At 41.2% G+C, this 16,780-nt stretch overlaps 1 pseudogene; it reads left to right on the forward strand.

Moving 5' to 3' along the window:
- Positions 1–574: 574 nt before the first annotated feature.
- Positions 575–16,780, forward strand: part of LOC100723822 (glutathione S-transferase 3, mitochondrial-like) — a 61,144-nt pseudogene continuing 44,938 nt past the window's right edge.

Here is a 16,780-nt window from a genome sequence, read left to right on the forward strand (position 1 = left end):
AGAAACACAAATGGAAGATTTTGAATAGTGGGTACACAGTCTGAAGAACATCATTTCTGGTATACGTGGTGCACTTGGAATCCTAGGTACTATGGAGACTGGGCATGAAAATGGAAGTTCAAGGTCAGCCTGGGGAACTTAGCAAGACCCTACCTCAAAATCAAAAAGAAAAAGACTTAGAGATGTAGTCCAGTGGTAGAATGCTTGCCTAACATGCATGAGGCCATGGGTTGAATCCAAGTAAAGAAAAGAAACCATAAATCTCAGCCCCGACATCTGACCTCTCCCTGCTAAAATGCTGTCTACTCCAGATGCTGACGCAGGAGGATACTGAGTTTCAGACCAGCTTCAGCAGTGTAGCAAGATTCTGACTCGAAAACAAAATTATTTTTCTTATGGGGGGAGAGTGGAGGACAGGGAAGCCCTGGAAAGGATGGCAAAGGAAGATCTCTTGCTGGTTGTGCCATTTAAACTGGAGCCTGAATAGTAGGAGACAGCCAGGAAATGGTGTGAGACGAAGCATCCCAGGCAGAAAGAGCGAAAGATACAAATGCCAGCGTGTGAGGTCAGGGCAATGGGAGACGTCAACAGAAGGCAGGGATGGCTTGATCAGCGTCAGAGGCGCGGGCGGCTACCCAATGTGAAGGCCGTGGTCAGTGCTGGTCAGATCCCAGGAGGGCTGAAGGCCGCAGTCAGTAGCTCGGCACCACAGCAGTGTTTGTCAGCAGTAAAGGTCATTTCCACACGCGGCCCACACATACACACTCACCCGGAGAAGGATACTGAGCCAGTGAGGGAGAATCTCAATTTAGGCTGTGAAAATATTTTACATTTTTACAATTGGCTTTTACTTCAAATCTGACAGTTAAAGGACTAACAATTTCTCAGACATACAAAAAAGAAGAGATAGACTGGACAAATAAGGCACACAGGAAGCCAATACCTGAAGCTAATACTGCTTGGCCCACATGTCGTACTGGACACTGACCTTTCAAAGCCAGCCTTTAAGACGTTTTGTCGTGGCTGGAACAGGGACACTACCAGAAAGAAAAAAAAACAGGGTAGTTTTTTCACTAAGCTCCCTCCAGCCCTCCCTGATGCATCCATTAAGAGAAGGCATGACTTGGTTTTAGGAACCGAAACCCAGTAATTTACATGTGGTGCGGTGTATCCATGTTTGCGCAGAGCATCCAGGCCTCCCTGTGAGATCCAGACAAGAACCCTCAGTTTGGACCCTCTGCTGAGCCACAATGGTCTGTCTTTGTCCCCGGACATGGAAGGCACCCCGGAGGACCCACTCAATGAAAAGACAGAGCAAAGTAAATATTTTGGTAATGTGGACCATGAAACTTCTTCAAATACTTCTGCGTGACTCTCTCCTCCTGTTTCCTTTAGAGAAACTTCAAGAGAAAGAGAGGAAAATCCGAGAGAAAACGGAGGATGGTTTTATTATGAATTCTGTGATTATGTGTAGTCTAACATTACACAGTGTTACTCTTGTACAAGGATGGAGTTTTAAACGCCTAGTGATTACAGGCATTCCCGCACTCTATAAATTAAACAGGCTTCGTACCCAGACTTCCTAGTTGTTTAAAGTAAATACGTACAAATAGTAAACATATTCCTTCTTACAAAACAGAGATTTTTTCTGTCTGAAGAAACCTATGTTGGATTTGAACAGAGTGGTTATTAACAAAGAATGCATGAAAATATGAATTACTTATAGATACATTTTTGCTCAGTCACATATTTATTCTTTGCTGACTTCGAGACACAATGAAACATGGACCATTTTAAAACAGCTTAACAAGAACTCAAATGTTAAATAAAATTTAGAGAATGCACATAAAATAGAAGAAATATGGACACGTCTCACCCCATATATTTTATTTTCACAACGCTTCCGTTGCCTTAAATAAGTTAAATGTTAAAATTTCATTTTTACCTCGGAGGTATTTCCTTAATTTAGACAGGCATTGGAATCTAGTTCAATAAGAAACCAAAAGAAGAAATGATGTTACACTAGATATTAGTCCCCCAAAGGTCCATATTCTAATTCTTGGATCTCATCACTATTATCTGATGTTAGAAAGCAACTTTGCAGATGTGATTAGGTAGAAGATTGAGGGTTATTTGGGTAAGACCACAATGTGTCCTCACAACCAACACCAAGGAGGTGGACATGGAAGAGGAGAAGACCATATAATCACAGGTTCAGCATTGAACCTGGAATGGTCCGGCAAATACTTGAACACTTTCCCCCTCTATTTATCAGTCAAAATAAATCCATGACACTTGTATGAAGTTCACGGTCCTGGAAAATTCCATCAGTATGCTAATCACAGATAGAGATTGTCCTGAGAGGAAGATGACCAACTCGGACGGAAAATACTCCTGAATTCTACTACTGAAAACACTCCACCATTCTGTCACTGTGAAAATTTAGGTAAACAACTAGATGACCAAAAATTAAGCTATTAAGGTTTTAGAACCCTGGTATAGTCACCTTCAGAATGCCGGTAACAGAACATAGCTAATAATCCCTTATAGGTACAAGCTCCTATTAGCTCCATGCATGGACCCTAGTACATAATAAAAAAACTGTTCCTTAGTCAAGAGCCACAGTTAGGCTTGAGAGTACAGCTCAGTGATTGAGTACAATGTACTTGTGCTTAGTATGTGAGAGGCCCCGTGTTCAGTCCCTGGTGCCATGAATGAGAGACAGACAGAGACAGAGACAGAGACAGAGACAGAGACAGAGACAGACAGAAACAGAGACAGAGAGAGAAGTGCACCAAGACTCTTCTAGTTTTTAATTAACTCATTCAAACAGAATCATTTTTAAATAGAATATAAAATTCACAAGAAAAAGCATATAAACATAAATATAGTAACTATAAATACATACATGGATGACAAACACACATTTAAAAGCAGTGCTCAGCTCTTGCTGACTTCTATCGGTTAACTCCTGCCCCATCAGAAGTACTTTCCTGAATCTGAAGGGTTGAATGTTATTTAATCTTAATTTCTAATTTCTTTAACTTATATGACAAATGTTTCCTCATTCTGTTCCAAGTTTCATCACTTGATACTTCTAGCAAGACTTAGGAAATTTAGAAGTTGCCCAAGAAAGTCTGACATATTTATTTCTTATTTATTGAAAGATACACTGTACCAAAACTAATAAGGTGATATGGTGTTAGCTGTCCAGCAGCTTATAGCAATGAAAATAAATCTATGCTGCTGAATTCTGGGAAACCTGGTGCCCTTTCCGCCATTTTCCCAGGGTGTGTAACAATATTTACCAGAAGCAAAAGTCATAGGAGAAATTGCTCTTGTTAGTATTGTTTTCAAAGCTAACTTTGTATTTACATCTCTTACTATAAAAGAGCAGAGATAAAAAGAAGCTCAACCCTAACTGAGCAGTTTCTAATGCTTAGCACTGTGCTCAAGCTTTCCTATGTTGCTTGTTCATTGTTTCAATAGACTAACATGGAGGTTATTGTAGGGGAGAAAAGGTAATTGTCTCTCTAACTTTAATAATCCTTAAATGGGACTCCCCATATCGAAAGGTAGATTAGAAAGAACAAAACAAATCGAAGATTACTAACATGAATATCTCATCCATTCATATAGGAAACACAGAGAATTTCCAGAGTAGATCTCAAAGAAAAAGTGTAACCTTAAATACTGTCATTTTCTGAAATAAAGAAATGTGGACATGGGGAAAGGCCCAGTTAGGTATAAGAAGATGACCAGGGAAAGCACATTAAACAAAGGTAAAATATGTTAGCAGATGTGAATTGATGTCTTCTTTGCAGGAGTCTCTATAAGTTATTGTCCTTTTGTGGGACAGAGGAGAGGCAAGAGCCTTGCAAGTAGAGATTTCCATTCTAAAGATAAATTTCTCTTACAAATGACAATATTTTAGAGCTGCATCTGTGTCTTCAGTTTCTTCGAATAACCAACTCAAAATCGTCAATTTGCTGAAGAAGCATGTTTTGTAGTGGCATTTTTGATCTTCTATGGTCATATTTTGCAATTTCAGGTCCTTAGACCCATCAATATTATTATGTCTGTTTGAGCTGTGAAGAAGTTGAGCCAATGCCTAGAAAGCTGGGACATTATGATCTTAAAAATGAAAAATGATGACACTTCCATGTCATGACACAGCAAGAGAGAATAATGATTAATGCAAGTGAACTTTAAAACAGAGGCCCCAAATGCAAGAAACATTAAAGAAATGTAAGAGGGTTTTACAGAACAACAATTTCAACTGAGGATTTCTATACTGTTCTCATTACTTGATGGAAATAATAGATAAAAAAATTATCAAGGATATGGGACTTGACAACACTGTAAATCAATTCATCTGTGATACTGGTGGTATCGACTTGAATAAAATATGCCTAGAGAAGTACGTTAGCACAGTTCTAGGTACGTCTAAATAGATGGCTGACTTACAGAAGGGGAAGACCTACCCTGAATGTGGGTGGCACCAGCCAATAGGCTGATAGTTTAGATGGAATAAAAAGGGAAAGAAGAAGCTATGCTTCCATAGTTTGGAGGAGCCCCAGATTTCCCTAGTGCCTTTGGACATCCAGCTGTGGGCTTCCAGCATGTTCCAGGCCTTTCAACTGGACCCTCCGGCTCTCTCACATACAGGCAGCACTTCTGTATTCTTCCATCCCTGAATCTGCAGGCAGCCACTGATAAATCTTCTCTATAGCGTATATTTTTAAACATTAAATGTGTTTCTCTAGTGAACCTTAGCTGATACGGATTTGGTGTCTTAGTTACTTGCTTGTGACTGAGAAACAATATATGCGGAAAAGAAGTGATTCTGGCTCACAGTTTGTAAAGGTTTCAGTCCATAGCTGGCTGCCTCCAAGGCAGGGTGAAGGCAGAGAACTGGCCCTAAAAGAAAGAGCTCATGGGGTGGTGGTAGGAAGCAGAGACTGATCAAAGGAGGAGAAAAGGAGATGTACCTTTCTCCCCAATGCTGCCAGTGACTAATCTTCTCCGACCAGGCTTCATCTCCAAAATCACACTTAGCAATAAATTCATCAGTGGACTAATCCACTGATGAGTATCACACTCATGATCCAGTTGTCTCTCAAACCCTCAGCTATGCATGCATGAAGTTTTGGAGGGGGGACATCCCCATACAAACCACAACACCAATCTAACGTAAAAATACCACCCAGTAACTGCAGAATCCAGTCTTTGCAAGCACACACAAAAGAACCTGATAGACTGAATGCTGTTGCATAAAGTAAGTTTCAGTAAATTAATAAGAATCGAGATCGTGTAAGATACATTTCCAGTCACAACAGAACTGGATGTCAGTAACAGAGAGAAGAAAAAAAGGAAGAATCCTCAATGCTGGGAGATAAAACAACACATTCTATGATTCAAGAAGCAATTACAAGAGAAATTACTAAATATTTTAACTAAATGAAACAAAGACATAACAGAAGTTAAGTGATGCAGTCAAATCAATGCTTACAAGGAAATTTAAGATTTTTCATCTGTTTTTGCAGCATTGGGGAATTAAATCCAGAGCTTTGAACATGCTAGTGAAGCTTCCTAACCCTGAGCTAAGTCTCCAGCCTGAATATTTGTGGTTTTAAATAACTGTAAGAAAAAGAAGAAAGCTTCCAATCAATAATCTAACCTTTCACTTTAAAAATATAGGAAAAAAGCAAAGTTTTTAATGACCAAGAAAACTGAGAAACTGTTAGCTAAATTGACCAAGAAAAAAATAAAAAGAAAAAAGATATGAATGATTAAAATTAGGACTGAAATCGGGACATAACTAGAAGCCCTCCAGAAATGCAGGGGATTATAAAGGAATATTATGAATAACTATGCCAACCACTTACACAACTTAGAAAAAATGAACTAATGCTCAAAATATCACAATATACCAAACTCAGGAAGAAATAGAAAAAATCTGAATAGACCTATAAAAGATAAATTTAAAATTAAATTAAAACTCTCTTAAAGACTAGCCCAGGCCCAAATAGCTTCACTAGTAAATTCTATGTAATGTTTAAAGAAATTTCAGTCCTTCAAGGATTCTGTCAGGAAGTAGAGAAAAATGCAGATTAATAACCATCACAAATACAAATACAATAATCATTGCCACAATATTTGCAAATTAAACCCATGAACACCTAAAATAAACTATATACCAAAGCAAATTAAGATTTATGTCAGGAATGCAAAGTTGGCTTAAGATCTGAAAAATTAATCTAAAATATAAAAAATATGATATGATCATCTTAATAGATAATGAAAACCTGACATCCACTCAAATTTGACAAAATCTAATGTCCATTCTTGATTAAAATCCTCCCTTCCAAGCTAAGAGTAGAAGAAAACTTCTTCAGGCTGTATATTTGGTGACATTTGTACAATTCTATAAATTTACTATAATGATTTCATTGAATACTCCCAACATTTAATATGAGGTAAATGATACCTCAGTGTAGCTATTATAAAAATAATGAATGATTAATATATTTAAATCTTATTGGTAAAAGTTGCCATAGGCAAGAACTGTGTGTTTGTTATGTTCTCTTTGACACACAGCTCATTAGTGTTACTTTATCAATACTCAATTGAGTTTTAAAAATTAATCACATACCACGGGCTGCTGTACAACCCATGCCTAAGCATTCAAGTTGTTGCATGTCACCGCCATGACTAATTATCTTATTTTCTTCAAAAAAGTCTTTTGCACTCATTTTCTCACTTCTGTGTCTTTATCACACTGTACCCTTGAGCCACAAGATGGTATATTTGGCACACGTAGCTTGGTTGCTGTCCAGAATGACTTCAAAGTAGTTTGGGAGAGAGACAGTCACATGAGGTAAACAGCTGGGCAATCACAAAGTGGAGAGGACAGTTATCAGATATAGACAACTCACATCCATGGGAGAAATTTCTTTTTCCCTTTTCCGCACTGAAAGTTGAATAGGAAACATCTCAAGGTTCAGAATTTCTTTTCTGACATACAGCAGCATGCAAGAAGTCTACTTAACATTGTATTGGGAGAGAAGTAAGCAATAGACTTAGAAAGGTTAATATTTTGTCTAAGAGGGGCTGGGGATTTATTTAGCTTAGTGGCATAAACATCTGCCTTGCAAGCGCATGGTCGTGAGTTCAATCCCTGGTACCAATAAAAATAATATTTTGTCTAAGAGGACTTTGAAAATCCTGAAAAGCAGGAAAAAAGGGAAAAATTGGGTGTGGTAAAGGTGAGAGTCATCATCATAAGGGAAGTAAAAAACCAAGGCTTTTCTAACAGGATTACATTTGAATGTAGCTGGGAGAAATGATAGGAAATTATGCTACGAACTTGGGAAAAAGCAACTCAGGTAGATAAAACGGAACACGCAAGGGACTCTGGGCAGAAGCACTGTTGGTACATTCAGGGAAGGGACAGGAGGGCAAGATTAGAGCCATATGATGGAGGGGTTCATGGTGGAGAGAAGTCCAGAGAGCCGGAGGAGAGGTGTCTGGCACGACGTGAGGACTTTGGGTTTAGATTTTGCGCTGAGTGGGGCGGGAGCCAGTGAGACATTCTGAGCTAACAAGTGCCATGATCTGACTTCTGTTCCCAGGATCCCTCTAGCTCCCGTGTCGATACTGAGTTCAGGAGGGCAGAGGCAGAAGCAGGGAGACTGGTTGAGACACTATTGCAGTCATCCAGGCAAGAGGTGACGGTGAGTCACTTCAAGGTGTTAGCCGGGGAGACAAGAAGTGACAATATTTTGTGCATATTTTGAAGGAAAATTCCGTAAGATTAACTGGTGATTAAGAATAGTATATGAGAGAAAGCAAAAAATCCTCAAATGATTATTTTAATAATTTAACAAGAGTTTTAGCAGGACTCATTATATGCCAGGCACTGTTCCAAGTTCTTGGCAAATACTGATCATTTAATCTGTGCAAAAACTTAAAAGATAGGCATTAGTTTTATGCTCTTTTCCTGCCATCAATGTTTTGTCTCCGAGAGACTAGAGGGGTGGAACTGACATTTATTTAAAAGGGAGGGTACCGTAAAGAGGAGGTTCAAGTTACTTCAAGCAGGTTGATTCATAGTAGAGAGGAGTAAAGCAACTTCCCGGAGATGTCAGGCAGGCAGCTGGTCATAGGAGTGTTGTGTTAGGGAGTGGTGTGCGCTAGAGATACACATTTGGTGGTCCTCAATGGAAAGATAAGATTTTAAAGCCATGGAACTCGGTGAGATCTATAAAGCGGTATAGATCCAGGAGAGGGGAGGACCACGTACTAAACGTGAAGCCATGCAAAGTTGAAATACAAGAGCATGGAGGCTAAACTCTCCAAGAAGGCAGAGCAGTGCCTCAAGAGCTTGGCATCCTGGAAGCCAAGGGAAGACATTGTTGGAAGAGGAGAAAATGAGCAATTATGTTAAATGCTACAGATGTTTCAAGCAAGAGACAAAAGAATTTATGTTTTGTTTACTATGAAAAATGCTGTTTTGTTGACTAGCAGATGTGAAAGTTCATGTGTAATGGGATCAAGGGGAAGAAAATAAGAGATGATAAATAAGATGCTTCTTTTGAGGCCTTTTCTATAAAATGAAATGTGGCAACAGCCAGAGGCTACCATGGGGTGGGGGATTTGCTTTGATTCCAGATGAAGCAAATATTAGCATATTAATGAGCTAGAAATGTCCAGGAGAAAAGGTAAAACACTGATGCAGGACAGAGGGGATTCAACAGTCAATGGGTAGTTGACATAAGATTATACAATAGAGGGTTTTTGCTCAGAAGTAGGTGGTTCATCTCTAACCAATGGAGAGAAGGCAGGATATACGGAGTTACATGGACACAGATGTATCTGTGAGGGAGAGGTGGGAGAGATCTGTAGAAGATCCCTTCTAATTGCGTCTAATTATCAACAAAATGGGGGAGGGGCCACAAAGTCAGAGAGACCAGCTTGAAGAAGAGCGGTATGACATGACCATCCTGGAAAGTGGGACTTATCCCAAACTTTAGCTCAACCATAGGTCATCCCATTATTCTAGTCTTGTTACTTGAATAGATTAGAAAACCTTGGCTAGAAAACCTTGGCTTCCCAGGAGGCCCCTCTTAGAAGACATACTGAGAGGCCCATGTGCTTTCCAGCTGGTTCGCTTAGATAACACATTTGGGTCAGGAAGTCTGAGCTGTGAGAGACCGGAGATTAAATCCCTTGGGCCATGATATTTGTAATAGGCTTTTCCTGGGAAATCTAAACTTTACTTTTTTTTTTTTTCAAGAAAAGTAAGTTGTTCAGTATAGGACTGGGTATAGCTAATCAGAAAAGTTTTTAAGGTGTAATAGAATTTATCTACTTAATAGAAAAATATCTTATCAAATCACTTGTCTTGATTGTTTTTCATACAAAATTAAGACTTAAGTCTGAGGCATTGGTTGTAAATAAGGAAGAAATGGGCTTAAGAAAAAGAGGTTGATCCAGACCAATAATATTTACTATCTCTGTGTTCACCAAACCTAAACGTATGTCATTTAATTACTACCTCTTCCTAAATTAATAAATGTTGAATAGAACCTATTTACCAGTACTTTCTTCTACCATGATGGCCAAAGAATTTCTACAGCGATATTAAGTGCAGAAATTGGGTCACCTCTAAAACGGCACTAGATTCCTAAGTATAAGGCACCTGGGTTTGGATAGCCCTTTAGGTTAAGTTCTGACCCCATTTTCACCTGATGTTCATTGTCTCATTTCACTGAGATTGCTTCCTCTTCCGTAAATCATGTGTCCTGACAGCGGTTGTTGTGAAATTCAATGAAGCAATGTGTCATGGGAAACGTGTAGGTATGTCTGGCACACGAAGGGGCCATCACTCTTGGACGGTACCGTCCCTTCCACCTGGAGAAACATCTGCAGATTTGTTTGAACCTGTATCAGGAAAACAAAGCTTTTTCATTGTACTGACACTCATGGCACTCCATGTCTCATTTCTGGCTATCAAAATATGTGGATTTGTTTTTCCATCCCAAGCACGTCTCCAATTCTCTGTGGATACTAGACAGATGTCCTAGAGTTGAACGGAAGCTTGAAATCTGTCCAGAGTTAGTGAAGACCCCTTGGCTTAAGGGTTTACTCACAAAGACTGTTCCCAACTTCAGATGACAGGAGTATTTGGTCCACAGGTAACTTATGATTTCCATCATTCCTACAAGTCATGTACAGAACCCAGGGTCACGGGTTTATTATACATAGTATATTGAAAGATAGCACTGATTGGCCAGATGAAGAGACGTACAGGACAAGATACGCAAGAAAGAATGTGAAACTTCTCAGCCCTCTCAGGGATACCACCAACCCAGCACCTCACACATTTAGCAACTCAGAAGTCTCCAAACCAGATCTCTTTGGGTTTTAGTGAAGGCTCCATTATGTTAGTATGAGCGGTTACATCACTGGCCATTGGTGATTGACTCAATCTCTTTCCACTTGTGGGAAGTTGGAGGCGGTGTTTAAAGTTCCAATCCTCAAAGCACACGGTTGGTTAGGTTGGCTAGTTCCCCTGGCAACCAGTCCCCCATCTTGAGGAGTTTTCTAAAAATCGCTTGATTAATACAAACTCAAGTATGGTTCAAAGAAGCTTGTTATGAATAACAAAAGACCTTTATTACTTTTATCTGTTAGGAAATTCTAAAAGCTGTTTCCAAGAGTTCTGGTCAGCAATAGGGACCAAAGACCAAAGTCTACATTTCTTATTATATCATAATATCACACCAAAATCTGTATTTCTTATTATATCCTAATATCATAGTGTACAACCAAAGATCTATATATCACAAATCAGAGAGAAATAAAAGAATTAGACAGTAGGAAATGGGAAGGTATACTTTTAATTATCTCCTTGGCAGTGTAAACATTTCAGGGACTGCTATATATTTTGCTCATCACTTCCTTGTCTAAGACTCTAGGAATCTCTAGCTAACTGATAAGGAGGCTATCTTCATTTTACCATAATGTTTTGAAGTTGTGGGAGGGTAGGGGCCATATTCTAACTGGACTCAGGAGGGCTACTTAATAACATGCAAACAATGAACAAATACATGCCTTTCCTGAACAGTTGGGTTCTCATGGACCACAAGCACAAGATCCCCTCACACTGGCCAGGCCCAATGGAAGTGAGTGGGCGGTGCTGGCCAGCAGCTGAGTTTAAAGATAACCTCCAACAACTGCATCCTCTGCTGATAGAGCCATTGAAATCTTGCAGCTGTTTTGTGGCTTGAGGCATTTTATTTTCTTTTACGGTACAGTTTGAAGTGGAGACAGCAAGGAAGATGCTTAGAGTCACATATAGAACCTCCTAGGCTGAGGATGTATTTATGCTAGCATAATCTTCATGCTAGTATGCTTCAGGAGTAAGACCTGTGTTCTCAGAAAGCCTGTCCTCTGCATCAGTCACTCCAGATTCCAGACACTTTGGCCGGTGGAAAAAAGAAAGGCTTCACATCAGCTCCACCAGACAAAGCCTGATAATGCAAGCTGTTACCCATTAACCTGACCCGTAGGAGGAAGTCATTTGTAGCTAATTTACTGTGTCATTTACAACCATTTGAAGTGTGGGGCCACTCCTGTGCTTGTCACCTGGTCCTCTCTTTCCGGGCAGGTGACTGTTTTTTTCCTCTGCCAGAGTCTAGACTGGCGTTAGTGTGATTCGCAGATTATGCTCTGCAAGGGTTTTTAATTTTTGTTACTTAGCTATGAACATCTTCTAACAAGATCATACACTATAGTCCAATATTTAAACAGCAGCTAATTCTGAAAGTGTCTGACATGGAGTAGAAGATGATCTTGAGTTGGCCATTTCCACTCCATTCAAATCCATCCAACACATGTACACACACACACACACACACACACACACACACACACACTCACTCACCGAGCCCCTCTAATACTTTTCTAGGATTCTAAGCAGGTCTAGATCTTTCCTATACAACGTGGTAGCCTTAGTCACATGGGGCAAGTCAGTATCTGAAATGATTCATCTGAACAGAAGCATTCTGTAAATATAAAAGGTGTAGAGAATTCTGAAAACTTGGCATGAGACAAAACAAAGAATGTAAACTGTCTCAGCACATTTTTGTTGAGGACGGGTTGAGCTGGTAATATTTTGGATAGGTTAGTTAAATAAAATAGATCATTAAAATTAATTGTACTTCTTTCACTTTAAAATAGAACTACTAGAAAATTCGAAATTGTACAGAATGGCTCATGTGTGTAGTTTGAGTTCTAATTCTACAGGATGGTGCTAGTCTAGATTGTTCTTCTGAAATGTCTCCTTCGAGGATGCTTGGATCATCAGAGGCATGTCCCAGGACTCCTAACTCAATGCTGTCTGTGTTCTGCACTCTAATGTTACTCATTTATACAGACATGGTTGACAGACAACAGGTCAGAGTAACACTTCTGGGATGCTCCATCCAATATAATTGTTTATTTTGCATTTAGGAGACACTGGTTTTGACACAGGAAATAGGAAGAGCTGAATCCAGGTCCTTTAATGATTACTCCCTTATATAAATTACCAACTTTCCTGGGTGTCATTTCTCTTACTTGCAAAATGAGAGAATCTTTACAAGTATCCAAAGTCCTCCTCCAGCTCTGGAATTCTGTGTTTCATCGTATTTGTGGTCACCTCTCCTCATCCCTGCTCGCAAATACTTTTTAATGAGCTTTTCTTGCATGCCTTCCTTTCATGATAGTCACGTCCTCCCCACAGCCAACTTTAGCAAAGAGAAGTTGTGTTAGGAAGGGAAGATTCCCTCAAAGACAAATGCAAATTACTTCCCCCGCCCCTTGCCCTTGAGGAAAATGAAAGGTCAACGTATGCTGCCCTGGATGTTGAGGGGTGTCCAATAAAGGAGAACCAGGAGAAGGAAGAGGAAGAGGCAGAAAGGGGAAGGAGGATAGAGAAAGCCACAGGAGATGGTGAATGAGAAAAAGACATCTTAGAGATGCATAATTGGAGGAATGACTAATTTTCTAACTGGATTCTTAGCTTATAAACTCCTAGAAAGCAGAGACCATGCCCTCTATGTGAAGGGTGGGAAAACTGATGTCCTACGCAGTACCCATGCCCACTGCTCTGCAGCAGACAACAGACGTGAAGCAATCACTTCATTTGGCTCCCTGAGCTCCCAGATAGCCCCTTCCTTGTCCTTATGGCACGCTTATAACAGGTGTGACAATAGAGACAGATGAGGCAAACACCGTGAGGTGCATACAGTGAGAGAAGTCAAATGCAACAGCAAGTTTATAAACTTTTGATAGTCCTTCAGACTCTCAGGAAGCAGAAAACACCCAGACATTGTTTTAAATCTGGGAGTTTCCAGCCTTGCAACTGATCTCCCTGGCAGGAGGCCAGACCTGCCGTCAGCGCGTGGGAGAGCACAGCATTTTCAGGGGCGGCGCCCAAGCTCCAAGTTTATGAGGCATTTATGGCAGGATGTAGTCAGTACCGATGGGTTTAGGGTATAATTTTCCCTCGAAAAGGTATTTCATCTGGGAACTGCTACGCGTGCTCTTTCTTTTTTCATGCTTCTCTGTTTTAAATTTAATCTCCAGTGAAATTAGGGGACGCCAAGCTTCTCTCAGCCCCAGGGGTGAGCAGAGTGAGCTCTGAGGACTGTCCTGAGAGCTGGCCCCCAGTGCCCCAATGTCCATATCTTCCTACGTGCATGCTTTGGAGAAGGGAGAAGGACTTGGGGTCGCTCTGACAGGCACCTTGAACTCAGCAACTCAGCCAGAAACCCAAGCGTATTTCATTAAAAGAGATTTTTAAGGAAGGAATTGAAATCAGAATATCCAATTAAAATTCCAGATTTCTGGATGTTTAGAAAAGAGTAAACTTGGGGCAATTAGACAGTCGCCGTGGTAGGGATTCTCATCATTAATCCTTCAGAGGTTCTTGATTCTGGGATCTGATACCTGCCTCACAGAAGACAGAAGATAAAATTAAACTCTGCCAAAGCCAGTGACCAAGCAGCTATCCCTGTGTTTCAGGATTCCTTCCAGAAGTATCTACTGAGACCGTTGCATTTCCCTTGAGGCATTGCGGGCGTGTACAGAAACTTCTGTTTTGGCAATTTTCCAGCTGTGCAGGGTTTGATGAAGGCCTGACCTCCTAAAGCGGGGCTCAGAGAACATCTTCTCAGGTTGTCACAGGCTGTCCACACAGTGCCACTCACAAGGTCCTACAGGGGAAGGCCTATGTGACTGTGCTTCCTGACAAGAGCCGTGGGGCGATGTATAACCTTCTTTTCGCCAAGCCTTGTTTTTATTTCTATTTTTTCCTGAAGACAGTCAGGAAGTTAGCCTTCATATCCCTTTACGCTGTGGGACTGTACAGGGGAAGGAAGCAAGCGCTTTCTTCCTGTGTGCCATCACTTGTCCTTTGAGAGCTACCTGTAAGCGACACAGGTTTTGAAATGTGAAGAAAAGCTAAAGACTCCAAGTCAGGGGAGGACAGGATCACCGCACCTCAAGGTCTAGTCCGTAACAAGATACCATAGACTGATGGCTTGAACAACAGAAACTAAACTCACATTTTCATAGTTCTAGAGGCTGAAAGTCTAAGGTCAAGGTATCTGGTGGCCTGGTTCTTTTGAAGTCTGTCTCCTTGACTTGCAAATGATTGCCTCTTCTATTTTTTTTTTCCCCATAAAATACCTTTTTTCCTCACAAAGACCCTGCCATATTGGATTAGGACCACTTTAAGATCTCATTGTAACTCAATTATGTCTTGAGAGGCTTTGCGCCTGTGGTACTGTGAGGATTAAGAGTCCAACATATGAACTGGGGCACAGGGACATCTCAGAGTACCATGTCTGTGCCTGTCAGGAAGGCCGGGAATCTGGTACCATATCCTCATGGTAGCATACTTCATTTGTGTAGCCAAATAATACCATTCCATGTCCTTACAAAAATGGCCCAGTTTGCCCAGTTTCACTGGCCTTTCTGGCATCTTAGTTCCTGGGGTGTTGGGGACTGTTTCCTGGAACATTGTCCTTGGAGACAGTCACATTGCCAAGCTGCACACCCATGGATTCCCTCACTCACAGCTCCTCCCCTAATGGCTGCTCCCAGCTCTGCCAAAACACATCCTGAAGCCCAGTTAAAGAGGGTTGTGGTCTTGTCTAAGAAGCCAGGTGTGGTACACTGACCCCAGTCCCCTGGGTACAGCATTCCGGAAGACAACGTCTCCTCCTGAGCCTGGACTTCCTGTGGTGTTTACAATTAGGCCTCTGTGTGAACCCGAATTGGAGGTTCAGAATTTGTTTTGCTTCCCACTAATCCTTAAAAATAATTCCCTGGTAATGTAGGCTGGAAAGGAAGACAGGACTACTGAACCCAGAGCCGATCTCTTCTCGCCCCTCTTGTGTTTTTCACAGTCATTTAAAGTCACTTCTGTCCCTCAACCAAACAAATAACTGTCTCTTTTACTCTGGGCTTTGCAACTTGACCCTGTTTTCTACAGTCACAGCACTGAATATGTTACAGAAACAGCCCTTGCAAATCCTTCCCTGAATGATGCTTCCTGGGTGGTCCTTCTTGGGTGGGTCCCTGGGCACAGACACCCCATGCCACATTTCCTCCTCAGCTCTGCACGCCAGGCAGATCCTGCCTCATGCAGCTCCAGCTCATCAGGAGATAAGATCAGAGACACTCTGGAAGAAGGCCTGGGTTTTAACCAGGCAGAAAATACAAGCTCTTCCAAACATCAGGCCTACAGTACAGAAAGAAAACAAACCCCCCAGCACACCCCAGGTTTGGGGGTGCTCTCCTGGAGAGGATTTCTCTCCTCGTAAAGATCAGTATCTAGGGGTGAAGAAAGAGTCATGCCACTCCAGCAGGGCCTCTAGTCAGTCAGGAGCGCTTCACTTTCAATTACAGAGAGCAGCTGTAGACTGGTGCTTATGTAACGGGTCCGGTACCTCCTTCTCAGGAGGAGGATGTGGAACCATTTGGTGTTTGCTGAATAATGAGTCATGGTCAGAGTTAGGGAGTAGAAACAGTGAGTTTCTGCCCTGTGTTGCTTCATCCAGAACTTCTAGTAAAGTTTGATAAGTGTGAGTCAGAGCCTGGTGGGGCCGAGTTGAGGGTAGCTCTCAAATTTGGGCCCCTAGGCTAGAAGGGACTGGGAGAGAGGGGATATTGCAGCCCAGCTGGGCACTTTGTGAAGAGATTCACTGTTTCCTTTGGGCTGTGGTTAACTTGCCAGGGGTTTTCTTATCTGGAGTGACTGTGGCCCTTTTCCAGGCCCCAACCAGAATCTAGGAGTATTCAAAGTGAGCAGCGCTTTCTGCAAATCTCATATGAACACTGAAAAATGAAACAAATCTGAGGGGCGAAAAAAGGAGCATTGTTTATATCAACTGAGAAGTCGAAGGTTTAGTTTCAGTCACAGAGAACGTGAGAGAAAAAGATTATTTTATTGGTCGTGTTCTGAGATAAAAATAAATGAGCAAAATCACAACCAAACTAAACAAAAGCAGGTCCTGTAATAAGATGAAATAGAAATCGCCTATATCTTTTCGTGTTTCCAAGAAATTTAGTCAAAATTGATGGGCTTTCTACATCAGCAAATACTTCCTCGTTTCTCCCTCTTGCCCGCCCGCCATGCCCTTTAAGGTGCCCTGCTGGTAGCTACTGTTCACTACCCTCAGCAAATCCCTTCCCACACCCTAGTGTGCATGCAGGGCCTCATGTG

The sequence above is a fragment of the Cavia porcellus genome, unplaced genomic scaffold (genome assembly GCF_034190915.1).
Source record: "Cavia porcellus strain 051 isolate PalLab524CR breed Dunkin Hartley unplaced genomic scaffold, mCavPor4.1 scaffold_27, whole genome shotgun sequence".
Classification (NCBI taxonomy): domain Eukaryota; kingdom Metazoa; phylum Chordata; class Mammalia; order Rodentia; family Caviidae; genus Cavia; species Cavia porcellus.